This window comes from Pituophis catenifer, unplaced genomic scaffold (genome assembly GCF_029215685.1).
Source record: "Pituophis catenifer annectens isolate HBS135680 unplaced genomic scaffold, rPitCat1.0.hap2 SCAF_7, whole genome shotgun sequence".
NCBI classification, from domain to species: domain Eukaryota; kingdom Metazoa; phylum Chordata; class Lepidosauria; order Squamata; family Colubridae; genus Pituophis; species Pituophis catenifer.
In genome coordinates, this window is record NW_027256887.1 from 10,519,109 (window position 1) to 10,531,762 (window position 12,654).

The following is a 12,654-nucleotide window of genomic DNA, read 5'->3' on the forward strand; positions in this document are numbered from 1 at the left end:
ATTTAGTGACCATTCAAAATTACAGCCACACGGAAAAAAGTGATTTATGACCAATCCTCACACTTAGGACATTCACAGCATCCCATTGGTGAAGCGATAAAAATTTGGGTGCTTGGCAACCAACCAGGATGTATTTATGGCAACTGCACTGTCCAAGAGTCATGTCATTGCCATTTGTGAATTTCTCACTGGCTTCTGACAAGCAAAATCAATGGGGGAAGCTGGATTTGCTTAATGACTGCATGATACACTTAACAACTGCAGTGATTCTTTTAAGAACCATGGCAAAAAGGGTCATAAAATCGGGCATGACTTAACTGCCTTGCTTAGTTAGCGATGGAAATTCTGGTTCCAATTGTGATTGTCAGTCAAGGATAGAGATGGGAAGGCCTGGGGGAAAAATAAGGAAAAATTGGTGGAAAAAACATTTTTTTTCCAATTTTTTCCAAAGCTATTTGGAAAAAAGAAAAGAAAAACAAAACAAATGTTTCCCCCCCCCCCCCCCAATTTTTCTGGTTTTTTTCCAGGCCTCCCCATCTCTAGTCAAGGATTAATTTTATTATTGAGTACATCTTGGTAATCAACAGAGAACCTTCTCTTGCCATGAAGGAAGACAAATTACTTGCTTTTGGTAGTAAATTTTGGAGAAAATACCATTTTCTCACACACATCTATTCTGATGAACATGTGTTTTTTTTCTTCTTCTTTTTTTTTTTTTTTACAAAAGGTTTTGAGTTCCACACATGGTGTGCCTCTCAATTTATAGATTAAGATCACACAAAACAGCATAAGCATCTACAGATGCAAGCTGTAAAACCTATTAAATGATATCCAGGATGGTCAATGCTGGAAGAGATTAAACATTTTGCTCACTGAAGCGAGCTACGATCATTCTCGTAAAACGAGTCATTGCGTTGAAAACAGCTCTAATCCATGAGTGGAACTTCAATACTAAATACAATGAATGAAATACAGGAGGAATGTTAGGATACATTTGTTATTATTTTCTAACTGAATTTGTCAAATAATTTTTTTTTTTTCAAATATTAAATAAATAATGCTTGAGGTAAATATTTTCCCTAAGTTACAAAGAGGTTTTAATTGGAGGTTCAAAGGTTTCCTAGTATTTTGAAAAATAATTGATAAGCACAAAGAAAATATTAATAATAAACCAAATGCAGTCTAAGCAGTTAAACTTGCATTGAATTAGCCCGATTAATTTTATTGCACAAATAAAATTCCATCTTGGATGAGTCTTCAGCAAAACCTGTGGTTTCTGTAAAATCTCTAAAACTGAAATTAAAACATCTAGGTTGAGAATTACACAAGTAACTGAGATTCCCTTCCTTGGATCTCTTTTTGTTTCTCTATCTAATTCAAAATATTGATGCTTTCATTTAAAACAAGTTTATATCTGGACACATAAAGGAAAATCTTTCCCCATCCTTGGTTATTCCTGAGGAATTTGTTTTACTCCCCCAGGATTGTCAAGACCATTTCATTCAACCGTTAGTATTCCATTAAGTTTTCATGACTTGACTTCCGTACCGTTTTATAACTTTTTTGCCTTAATACATATAAAGGATGACATTAAAATGTTTGAAAATAATAATTAAAAATATTTAAATATGATTTTAAAGCTGCATCTTGAGAACATATTTTATGCTATGTTTTAGGGGTGTTTTTCACCCCAAAATCCTGAGTGAAAAGTATGTAGACACCTTAACTCTCTTTTAAAAACCAATAATTTGATATGTGAAATAGATCTTCAGAGACTATACAACATTGCAGATTTAATTATGAAAATATTTGCCTCTTACTTCCCTTTGTATGTATTTCTGCCCCATTTTCCCATAACCTACATTTGTCCCATTGTCTCATAACCTACAACAATAATAAGAGCCTTGATAGTACAGGGGTTTAGTGCACCCTGTTATTAACACAGCTGCCTGCAATTTCTGCTGGTTCGAATCTCTCCAAGGCTCAAGGTTGACTCAGCCTTCCATCCTTTCTAAGGTAGGTGAAATGAGGACCCAGTTTGTGGGGGCAATAAGCTGACTTTGTATAAAAATATATACAAAAGAATGAAGGCTATTGCTTAACGCATTGTAAGCCGCCCTGAGTCTCCGGAGAAGGGCGGCATATAAATCAAATAAAAAAATAAAATAAATAATAATGCTAAATACAGAGGAAGCACAGGTAGTCCTTCACTTATGACCATAATTAGGATTAGATTTTCCATTGCTAAGTAAGGTGGTTGTTAAGCAAGTTGACCCAATATTCTAACTTTTGCCATGGTTGTTAAGCGAATACTGCAGTTGTTAATCAAATCTTAAGTGAATCACACAGTTGTTAATCAAATCTTCCCATTGATGCTGCTTGTTAGAAGCCAGCTGGGAAAGTGGCAAATGGTGATCACACGATCCCAGGATCTGTGTGATCTGCACACAGCTGTAAACTGTGCCCCAAATGCCCCAAAATTGATCAAGTGACCATGGAGATGCTGCAATAGTCATAAGGGCGAGGACTGGTCATACGTTATTTTTTTTCAGTGCCATTGTAATTTTGAATGTTGGTTAATTGGTTGCTTGTAAGTCAGACTTCCTTAAAAAAACCACCATAGCGACCACAGATTAAAACATAATTTCTAGGCAAGCTTTAGTGGGAAAAATTGCAATTTTATGTACATTTGTTTTTTGTATTTTGATTTGTATACATTTGTATTTTGTATTTATTACAAGAATAACCAATGGTCAATGAAAGAATGGTGGATGCAAGACCATAAGGACTACCCTATCTGGAGTAGGATTTGAGACTGCAATGTGCTTTGACCTAGCGAAAGACCATCAATGATTGCCACCTCTAAAGTCACCTTTGAGGAACTCAAAAATATGTCTTTTGTGACATTAGGGAATAATGTAGAATGATTCCAGATGTTCTTGGAATATAATGCTGATTCCAAAATACAATGACAACAAAGACAATAACGACTAACATAAACATTCAACTTGGACTACTGTATAGATTAGTCCTCAACTGACATCCACAATCGAGTCTCGAATTATGGTCATAATCGTTGTGGCCGTTAAACCATTTAACTGGACCCGATTTTACAACATTTTATGTAGTGGTTGTTAAGTAAATACGGTGGTTATTAAGCAAATCAATTTTACCCAATGGGCATTTTTTTTTTTTTTTACTGGAAAACCGTAAGTGAATTCTGGAAGTCGTCAAAAAAAACGTTGAAAATTATGGTCAGGTGACCACAGGTGATGCAAACCATTGTAAAAGTGATCCAGTTGCAATGCAATCACATGACTCTGTGTGTGTGTGTGTGTGTGTGTGTGTGCGTGCATGCGTGTGTGTGCAGCTGTTGTAACTTCAAAACCGAGTCATAAGTAGCTTTTTTGGGTGAATCCATTGTAATTTCAAATCGTCACTAAGCGACCGGTTGCAAGTCGTAAACTACCAGTCTGGAGACATGGGTTCAGAGCTCTCAAAGAACTCCTTGGGTGTCTCTGGGCCAATCATGTTCCCTTAGCCCTACTTCACCAGATGCAATAAAATCAGGAGAAATCCCTAATGGATACCTTCTTGAAAACTCTCTAGGAGACATACAATAATTATCCAAAGCAAAATAAATAATAGCTTAAATAATACAAGAATATAAAGCGCTGTATTTTGTGGTTTACATTTGTTTATAACTTGAAATGTAACAGAAGACTTATCTTACAAATCATAAATTTATCAGTATTACAGTATTTGCCATATTATTAGCTAACAATGCTATGAAGAAGAGATGGTAATTCAGTAGTCTAACTTACAATTCATATATTTAGATATATCGTGCATATATAGTTTTCGAATGTTGTTATTATATATAGATTCTTAAATTGACCACTGAATTTTTAAAAAAAAAGAATTATGGCAATCTAGGGGGATACAAAAAAATGGAATTAGTTTATCCATTTCTGGGGGTGTCCATGGGACAGGGATTTGTCAAAAATGTCAAGGTGGCAGCTTGATTTCTCCATCAAGCTGAACCACTGTTTTTAAATTTTAAATTGGCTTTTCTCTTCTCTTTAATTCACTGAAAAGCCTAAAAGCAAAAAAAAAAAAAAAAAAAAGTGATGATTTATAATTATGCACAAAACATGAAAGTGTAACTTGTTGGAAAGGTAACAAAAGCAGATCATCTCATATAGCCCAAGCAAAAACCAGAATGAAGTCACATATCTTTATCCTTGTAACATAATTAAGTCTGACTTAAATAAATCTACTTTGAACTAAGATCCCCCGCACACCAAATCTTCCTAAGAAATGACCAGCATTGCAAAACCCTCATCTGTCAAAATAAGGTTTCTGATATGTCCTTTCACCAATGCATACCTGAATGACACGTTGCAAACACACTTACACACTGAACACCCCTCTTGGCTCAAAGGGGCCCTCCCTTCTTTAGAAAGAGGCCTTCGGGGCAGCTGAACAGAAAGGACTACCTCAATTAAGTTTGACAGAAAGCTTGCAAGAAAACTGCACGGAACTTTAAAAAATAAGAAGTCAAAATGAGAATAAACGGAGCTTTAGAAAGTGAACCTAAACATTCTCAAACGCCATGGGGAGAGGGGGACTGTCTCTTAGCGCAGGACAGAGAGGGGGAAAAAGGGGGGGCGCGGGTCAGAAAATGGAAAAGGGAAAAACATACAAAAGGAAGGGAAGAGGATGCAAAATAAAAATTGGTGAGATGTTAGATCTTTCTGATCCCCCAATAACTCTTAAACTCTTTCTGAACTGACCGAGTACAAAATCACTACTTGCATCTTTAAGAGCATGGCAATTGGTTTTAGCGGTAGCCTATTTTTTTTGTAGTGTGGGAGAAAGTCTATAGCCTCTTGGTCAGAAAAGCAACTGAGATTTTGGGAGATCAGAGTCAGAAGTGGCAGGAACCCTGAATGATATCATTTGCGAACTGCCGACACAACACTCTGGGTCTGAATACGCACCCACAGGTAACAATCATCTGAGGGCTTTGCAGTCATCCTAGATAGTCTGCCCATGGGGGCCAAGGCAAAGGGCCCACCGTGAGGACTCCATGGGATGAAGTATCTGTGATCAACCAGTAATTGCACCACTGTGGAAATTCTTAGCAGGAGCTACAAATAGTGGAAATTCATCGGTGCCCTCTTTGTATTACTAAGCTTGGCTTCCACAAGCGTGTTGATACAATGGTCCAAAACCACCACCCCCAAAATGGCACCGAAGACGATGGTATCTAAGCTCTGCTCTTTGTTATGTGTGGCCTGAAGCTTTTTGCCATACGTTGAAAAATTCCCAAAACCTAATGGTAATTTTAAATGCAGTTTTGTATTTTACTGGACTGGACCATGAATCAGTCAATCAGTCAATCAATCAATCAATTGTTGCATCTTTCTGGACTGTTAATTTCAACACTATAGTACTTATGAAAATAATTTAGGTTGCTATGAAACCACCTTTGTTGGGCTGATTAAATCACAGGAGCTATGACCATCCTACCCAGCAAACCGTAGGATGAAAGGATAGAAAAAGAAAGAAGGAAGGAAAGAAAGAGAAAGAAAGAAAGAAAGAAAGAAAGAAAGAAAGAAAGAAAGAGAGAAAGAGCACTTCTTTAACCACATTTTGAAATCCCCCAGGAGAGGCCCATTTCTCCACCAGCTCTGGAATCCAGTTTCCCGTTGCTGATGCATCTGGTATCCCTTGTTACCTTAGTGGGCTGCAGTGCGGCTGGCCTGCCCCATGCAGCACACTGCATCGTACCCCAGGGTTGTTGAGACGAGACGCCCCGTTTTGCTGTTCTGAAAGCAGGCAATGAAATAGCTGCAGCGTGCCAGGACAAGAAGCATCCGCCGAGTTGCCTTGGCAATGCCCCAGACGCTGCTTGCAGACTCTTTCAAGCCCACTGGAGGAGGAGGGGTGGGGTGGGGGACAAAACATGGCTGTCCTTCAGGCCTGGAAACATTTGCAACCCCTCCCGTCACGTCTCTGGGTTTTGCCTCATCTATCCTTACGCAGCTTTGGTTAATGGCCACTTCTAAATCTCTTCGGTTGTACCAACAAGGCAAAAATACCTGAAAGCAAAAGGGTCCTGTTTGGGAGCCCGAATGAGGAACTATTCCTCTTAAGTTTGACTCTTTTCTTCCTAATGCTTCTTTACTTACAACATCAACAACTCATCCACAGGCAGACATATTTATTTGAGGTTGATTTTCCTTAATCATTATTAATTGATGTATCTGAATAGCTAATCCAAGAAAAAACTGGCTATCGAAGTGTAAAAGAGAATTCACAGACGTGATTAACTATATGTTAACTCCATTTCCTTTCTCTGATTTGTCTATTGTTTAATATAAGAAGCAAGTTTTACAGCTGTCAATCTACAGACGGAGTTTGGCTTTATGCATGGGTTTTTTTAAAAAAAAAATTAAACAAGAAATATCTGCCTAAAATCCCTTGGGTTGGGGGATTTTATAAATGCAATCATAAAATAAATAAGCATATAAATGCATCTATAATGAAGCCTCGTTCTTGCAACAGGCCCCTTTTAGGCTTCTGGAAGGAAGCAAATCCATAAAAATTTCCCCAAATAAAATTGCTGCAGCAAAGCTCACGACATATTGCTATTTAAACAATTAAACCACCAAGAGTATTCATTGTAAGGCAATGCTGCACGATCTGCCTTAAAACCGGATCACGTGACTAAGAACCAAACATGATATTGATTTTATACAAAACCAAAATGGTTGGTAAATGGATGCAAAGCCACTTGGGTCCTTCCTTTTTACAGAGATACAGAGGTAATTTTTGAAATAAATGGCAACTTGATCGTTCTGACCTTTCTTTTAGGTGCCCACTGAACAACCTGGAGGAATATCGCTGTATTTTGGAAAACTATCAAGGATTAGACAAAGCAACGTCAATCCTTGATATATGTCCTTTGGAAGAATATCCCAAAAGGACAGGCTAACCATTTGCTATGGTCTTTCTAGGTGGTTAAAATCCATGGTCCAAAGATTTCCTCATGGTCTTTCTTCCAAGTTTTAACCAAGTCTTATTTGCTTAGTTTTTTTTAAAGTCAGCCAAGGTAGCTAAGAACCTTTCCCTTATAGTAGCCGGCTATTTTATAAAAGTTACGGACGGACAGAAACCTGGATTTCCCTGTGATATGCTCAAAATACCAGCAGGCACACTGCTAAGCAAATCTTAATCATTTCCAACCCAAGCCTAAACAGACTAAGATTAATGTAATTTATTCCTACATCAACATGTAACGAACAGAACCATTAATACCTTGTTCTTTACTATTGCAGTTTCCAATTTACTTTCAAAAGCCAATTCATTAAACTGAGATTTGCTTGCTGTGTCACAAACGGACGTGAATTTGTGTTTGAGATGCTGTGAATTTGTGCAAGATCTGGAGCATTTCTCAGACAGCGATTCAGTGGCTCTACCTTCTTGCTAGCTTTATAAATACCCAAAACAGAGCAAAACCCCGTTTATAATTAGACAATGATTTCTTATCATTCTAATCGTTGAAATCGCAAAAATTGTACCTGGGTGCCATGCACAAAATGAAAGCTCATTGATAAAAATAACACATGCTTCCCATTTTCTCTTTAGATTTACTCTAGGTAGACTTGGGACAGAGTGCCAAACCATTCTGTCAAGCAACGAATACAATTGAATCAGATTTGTGCCTGCTGATGGTTAATTCCCTTTTCACACTGGTCACGTAAGACTGGGAGAAAAGATCCCATAAATTCTTTGTCTGACAGCAAGAAATCTCAGACAGACTTTTTCAACCTGGGAGCACATATTCCATTTTGCATTCCTTAAACACAAGATATAAGATCTGTCCCATTCATAGGCGTCCATTACAAGGTAGCATGACCTTACACACATTCAGATGTCATTGCAAAAGTTAAATGGTTGATGTGATGTCAATCCACCTCACCCCACAGACATCTACGGATTCACGGCAATACAAGGTGATCTGATGATTCATATGGGAGCATATGGGGAAAACCAATTTTCAAAATTATTCTATTTTCATGCAGTTTAGTAGGGCACTAAAACCCAGATTTCAAAGCTTAATATTGCTGAGAATGTGCATCACGTATAATTGTTTTGTGTGACATATGCTTTTGCTAATAATAATTAAAAATGTGTTCGTCAAGAAATTCTACCGAGAAAACTATCGGTAATAAAGAGCATTGTTTTAAGAATTCCCCTTGCTTTCAATCTTATAGCTCACAGCGAGTAACTAATTTATTTTAGCCTAATTGTGGAGAGTTTCCTGGGTATTCCCTGTTCTGAGAAATGCTTTGGTTGCATGCATTGCTCTATTTGGTGTGCCTGGCTGTCCCTGTGTTTGTGTGTCTATACTTTTGCCAAAAAAAGAAAAAAGAAAAAAAGAGGAATGGATTGATGATTAATAGATTAAAAAAAAAAAATCTCCATTTCTTAATTTGGGAAAAGAAGGAAGTCAAAGCTATGTTGCATTTTATTTAATAAAAGTATGATTTTCCTAATAATTGCAACTTGTATTCATTGTCATTAAAATATACACACCATTTGTGCGACCTGGTCAGGCTGGAGTTTATTAATGTACAGCGCCTTGTTCGTTCTTACAAGGAACTGAATTACATGTGCTGAACAATTCTAGGCACACACATACCAGAGAGATATTCAACCATGTACAACTTGAGAACAGGACATGCGATTCCCAATAATTGTTCTAGGAGGTTTTGTTTTTTTAAGGAAGCCTTTTTCAAACCCAAAGTCCTATTGATCAGTTGATCAAAAGGAGAAATGAGCGACTGAATGCAGATCCTCCTTTAAGGTAAATTGATGAAGAAGAGTTGAGCTTAAAAAAAAAAAAATCAATAGAATATGTGTTATAATATATTTTGTACCGGTCATTTGACTAAAGTGTTATGAACAAATTAAAATATTGATTTATTTCAACTGGCATAATACAGGGAGCCTTCGTGTGTTTGTAGGCCTCGTTATGCCTATTACCTTTTTCTCACATAATTCTTTCTTCCACACTGCCCGAAAGGACAACTTCTAAAATATTGGCAGGTTTTCATCAAAAAAACAGGTTTTGAATTCAATCTATTTCCTTGCCAAACCATTGTAAAGGACAAGCCATTTGCAAGGCAGTGCAGAGCCCCTGAAACAGTTGTAGCTAAGCCTAAATCTCACAAAACTATACAGTTAAAAATTACACGCATGCACACACACATTCTCTCTCTCTCTCTATATATATATATATATACACATACACACACACACAAATACATATATGTAATAAAATATAATGGATGGATAGATAGGCAGGCAGGCAAGCAAACTGACAAGATACTATATCCTAATTCCTGATTGTAATTTTTCTTATTTTAAATGTACGTAGGATTCAGTTCCTAAAAAAATATATGCAGGCTTAATTTCTTCCCATTTCAATAGTTCTGAATGAACTGAGACAGCTGCTGGAAACTTCAAATTTTATATAAAATAAACCCTAGTTTTCTTTTGCACAGCTTTTAAAAATGCAAAGCATAATCTTCATTGTATTTTTTGCCGAATTTAGTCTTACCCCAAAATTAAGAGATTCATTGAAAGGACTGGTCTAATAATTCTTTAAAATATCTCCAAACAAAATATTTACTATCACAAACAACAGGAACTGTACTACTCCAAATATTGAACAAACAGCAGTAAGTTTTTAGATATTCAGGCGTCAGCAATGCATCCCATTTTTTATAATTGAAATATGCTGATACTACAAAGAACTAAAAAGTCAGCAAGTTTAAAGAATACCTAAATTTTTGCTACCTTTTATCCCAAGAGGATGTGTTATCTTGATGCCCAGCTAATAATAATATGACTAGCAAAAAATATCCTTCGCACATCAGCTGTGATTTCAATTTTAGATACTACTGAAAGAATACAGAGTTACTACAAACTATCACCCCTGTCACACATCCAGGGTTTAAAGCAATCTCTGCGTAAAGTACTTTTTAACTAGATAACTTCTACTCCTTTACAATTTAATATTTTTGAATTTCTAAAATTAAATTTAGTAAATGCAAAAACAGATGCATCAGTCATTAAAAAAAAACCCTCGTTTCACCAGACCGAAATGTTTGATGTGCCAAGTTAAAAAAAAAATCCTGTGTGCAGCAAGTAATGCTGATTTTTTCATTCAGTCTATACGTTTATATGTTAGTTATGCCTTGTTTTGCACATATTACATTCACATACAATTTTTTTAAAAAAGCTTAGATGCTTTTAGTAATGATCGCATCCATCTTCTTTTATCCACTAATAATGTGTCACACAGATGTAAGTGTGTTACTGTCCTTCTGAAGGAAAGGTGATTGTCGTGAAATTATATTCCCGAAGAAACAGAACTGAATGAAATTATCCTTTCTATTGCAAAAGCCTATATTTGCATTTTTATTCTTAAAACAGAAGAAAAAGCTCCGATGTGTTAAAAAGTTAAGTTCTCTATTGCAGCCATCAGGAGCTGGCACAATTCAAAGCAGTTTCCTACCTGGGCAAAGAGATCCATTTGCTAAAGCTATTTCTTCAACAACTCTCCACCGGGCATTTATACAACAAGGGAATCAGAGGAGAGTGGCAAACTTAAAATGAAATAATTTTTTTTTTTTTTTTTAAAAAAAGGGAAAAGAAATCTGCAACAGTTTCAAGGCTAACTCTCAAGAACTGAAACCGTAGTTGTTGACCTTTGCGGCATTTTCACAAATTGAAAGCTAGCTGGGTTTTGAAGCAAGGTTGGCACAAGGGATGGTGTACCCGATGCTAAGAATAAAGAGCCAACCCCGTTGCCTTTTTCTATGGGGGGAGGGAGAGGATGATTGGGAGGGTTACTCGCCCTCAAGATCCCAAGGAAATCTAACAGATCCCCTTTCTATTTGTCGAAACTTCCTTTTTTTCAGGCTCCGAACAGGCTCCGCTCCCTCGGCGGGCATCGTCCTCGGGGAGAAAGAAAAGGCTCCCCCAAACTCCATCAGAAGCGCTTACAAGGGAAAGAAACCAAGGCTTACCTAGGAGGAAGAAGCTTTCAGCCGCGGGTGAGGAGCCGAGAAGGGGGCCGCCCGCCCGTCTTTCCGTCTTGCAGCTCTGCGGGTCTCCTGCGAAAAGCAGAGGCGAGAAGAGCGGCCGCGATCGCGCCGGCGTGTGTGTGTTTTTTTTTTGCAAAGCGGCTGCAGGCCTGGAGAGCAGCGCTGACCCAGCACGACTGTGCCAAGCCTCTGCAGCCCCCTGCCACCTCTTGCCCACCGCTGCCCACTCCTCCTCCACCCCCCCACGCGACCCCCTCCTCCCCCCCCCACGGCTGCCAGCTCCCGGCAATAACAATAGGCGAGGCAGAGCGGGCTGGCATGAGAGAGAGAGAGAGGGAGAGAGCGAGGGAGAGCGCCAGAGGAGAAAGGGAAAGGCGAGGGAAGCGTGCGTTAAGCTTGTCTGGCAGTTAACAAGTCTTGAATGAAGAATGTTAGCAAACAGACAAACAGCATGTCTGATGCATGCTAATATCCTCCGAGTCACCAGTGACAGTTTGAATAATGCAAGAGGCGGGGTGGGGGGGGGAAGAGAGAGAGAGAGAGAGAGAGAGAGAGAGAGAGATGAAAGAAAGTAAAAGGGAAAGAAAGAAGAGGAAGGAAGGAGAAAGTAAAAGGGAAAGAAAGAGGAAGGAGGGAAAGAAGGGAGGAGGGAGGAAGGAGGGAGGGAAGGAAGGAAGGAAAGGAAGGAAGGAAGGAAGGAAGGAAAGAAGGAGGGAGGGGCGGAAGGAAAGAGGGAGGGAGGGAAGGAAGAAAGAAAAGGAAGGAAGGAAGGAGGGAGGGAGGAAAGAAAGAAGGAAGGAGAGAGGGAAAGAAAGAGGGAGGGAAGGCAGAAAGAAGGAAGGAAGGAAGGAAAGGGAGGGGGGATGGAAGGAAAGAGGGAGGGAGGGAAGGAAGGAAGGAAAGAGGGAGGGAGGAAAGAAAGAAGGAAGGAGAGAGGGAAGGAAAGAGGGAGGGAAGGCAGAAGGAAGGAAGGAAGGAAGGAAGGAAGGAAGGAAGGAAGGAAGGAAGGAAAGGGAGGGGGGATGGAAGGAAAGAGGGAGGGAAGGAATGTAGAAAGAAGGAAGGAAGGAGGGCAGGAGGGAAGGAAGGAAAGAGGGAGGGAGGAAAGGAAGGAAGGAAAGAAAGAAGGAGGGAGGGAGGGAAGGAAGAAGGAAGGAAGGAAGGAAAGAGGGAGGGAGGAAAGGAAGGAGGGAGGGAAGGAAGGAAGGAAGGAAGGAAGGGAATGCCCCTTCTTCATGCAATGCCTGCAGAAACTTTTCCCTACGCCCATTTTGCTGGACAAAATGGAATCACTGCCCTGCCTAGACCAACTCCGGGAGGGCTTAGCGCTCTCGCGGCTTCCCGCGTCCCCTCCTTCCCCCCAGCCTCTCCATTCTGTCTGGAAAGGGGGCACCTGCCCTCCTCCCCAACCTTCAGCTGCTACAACATCCCCGAGGGGGCTGGCAAGCGAGGCGGCTGGGGCTGGGTGGGAGAGAGAGAGAGAGAGAGACAACACAAGACAAGCTCCGGCCAAAGCGAACCGAAGGCG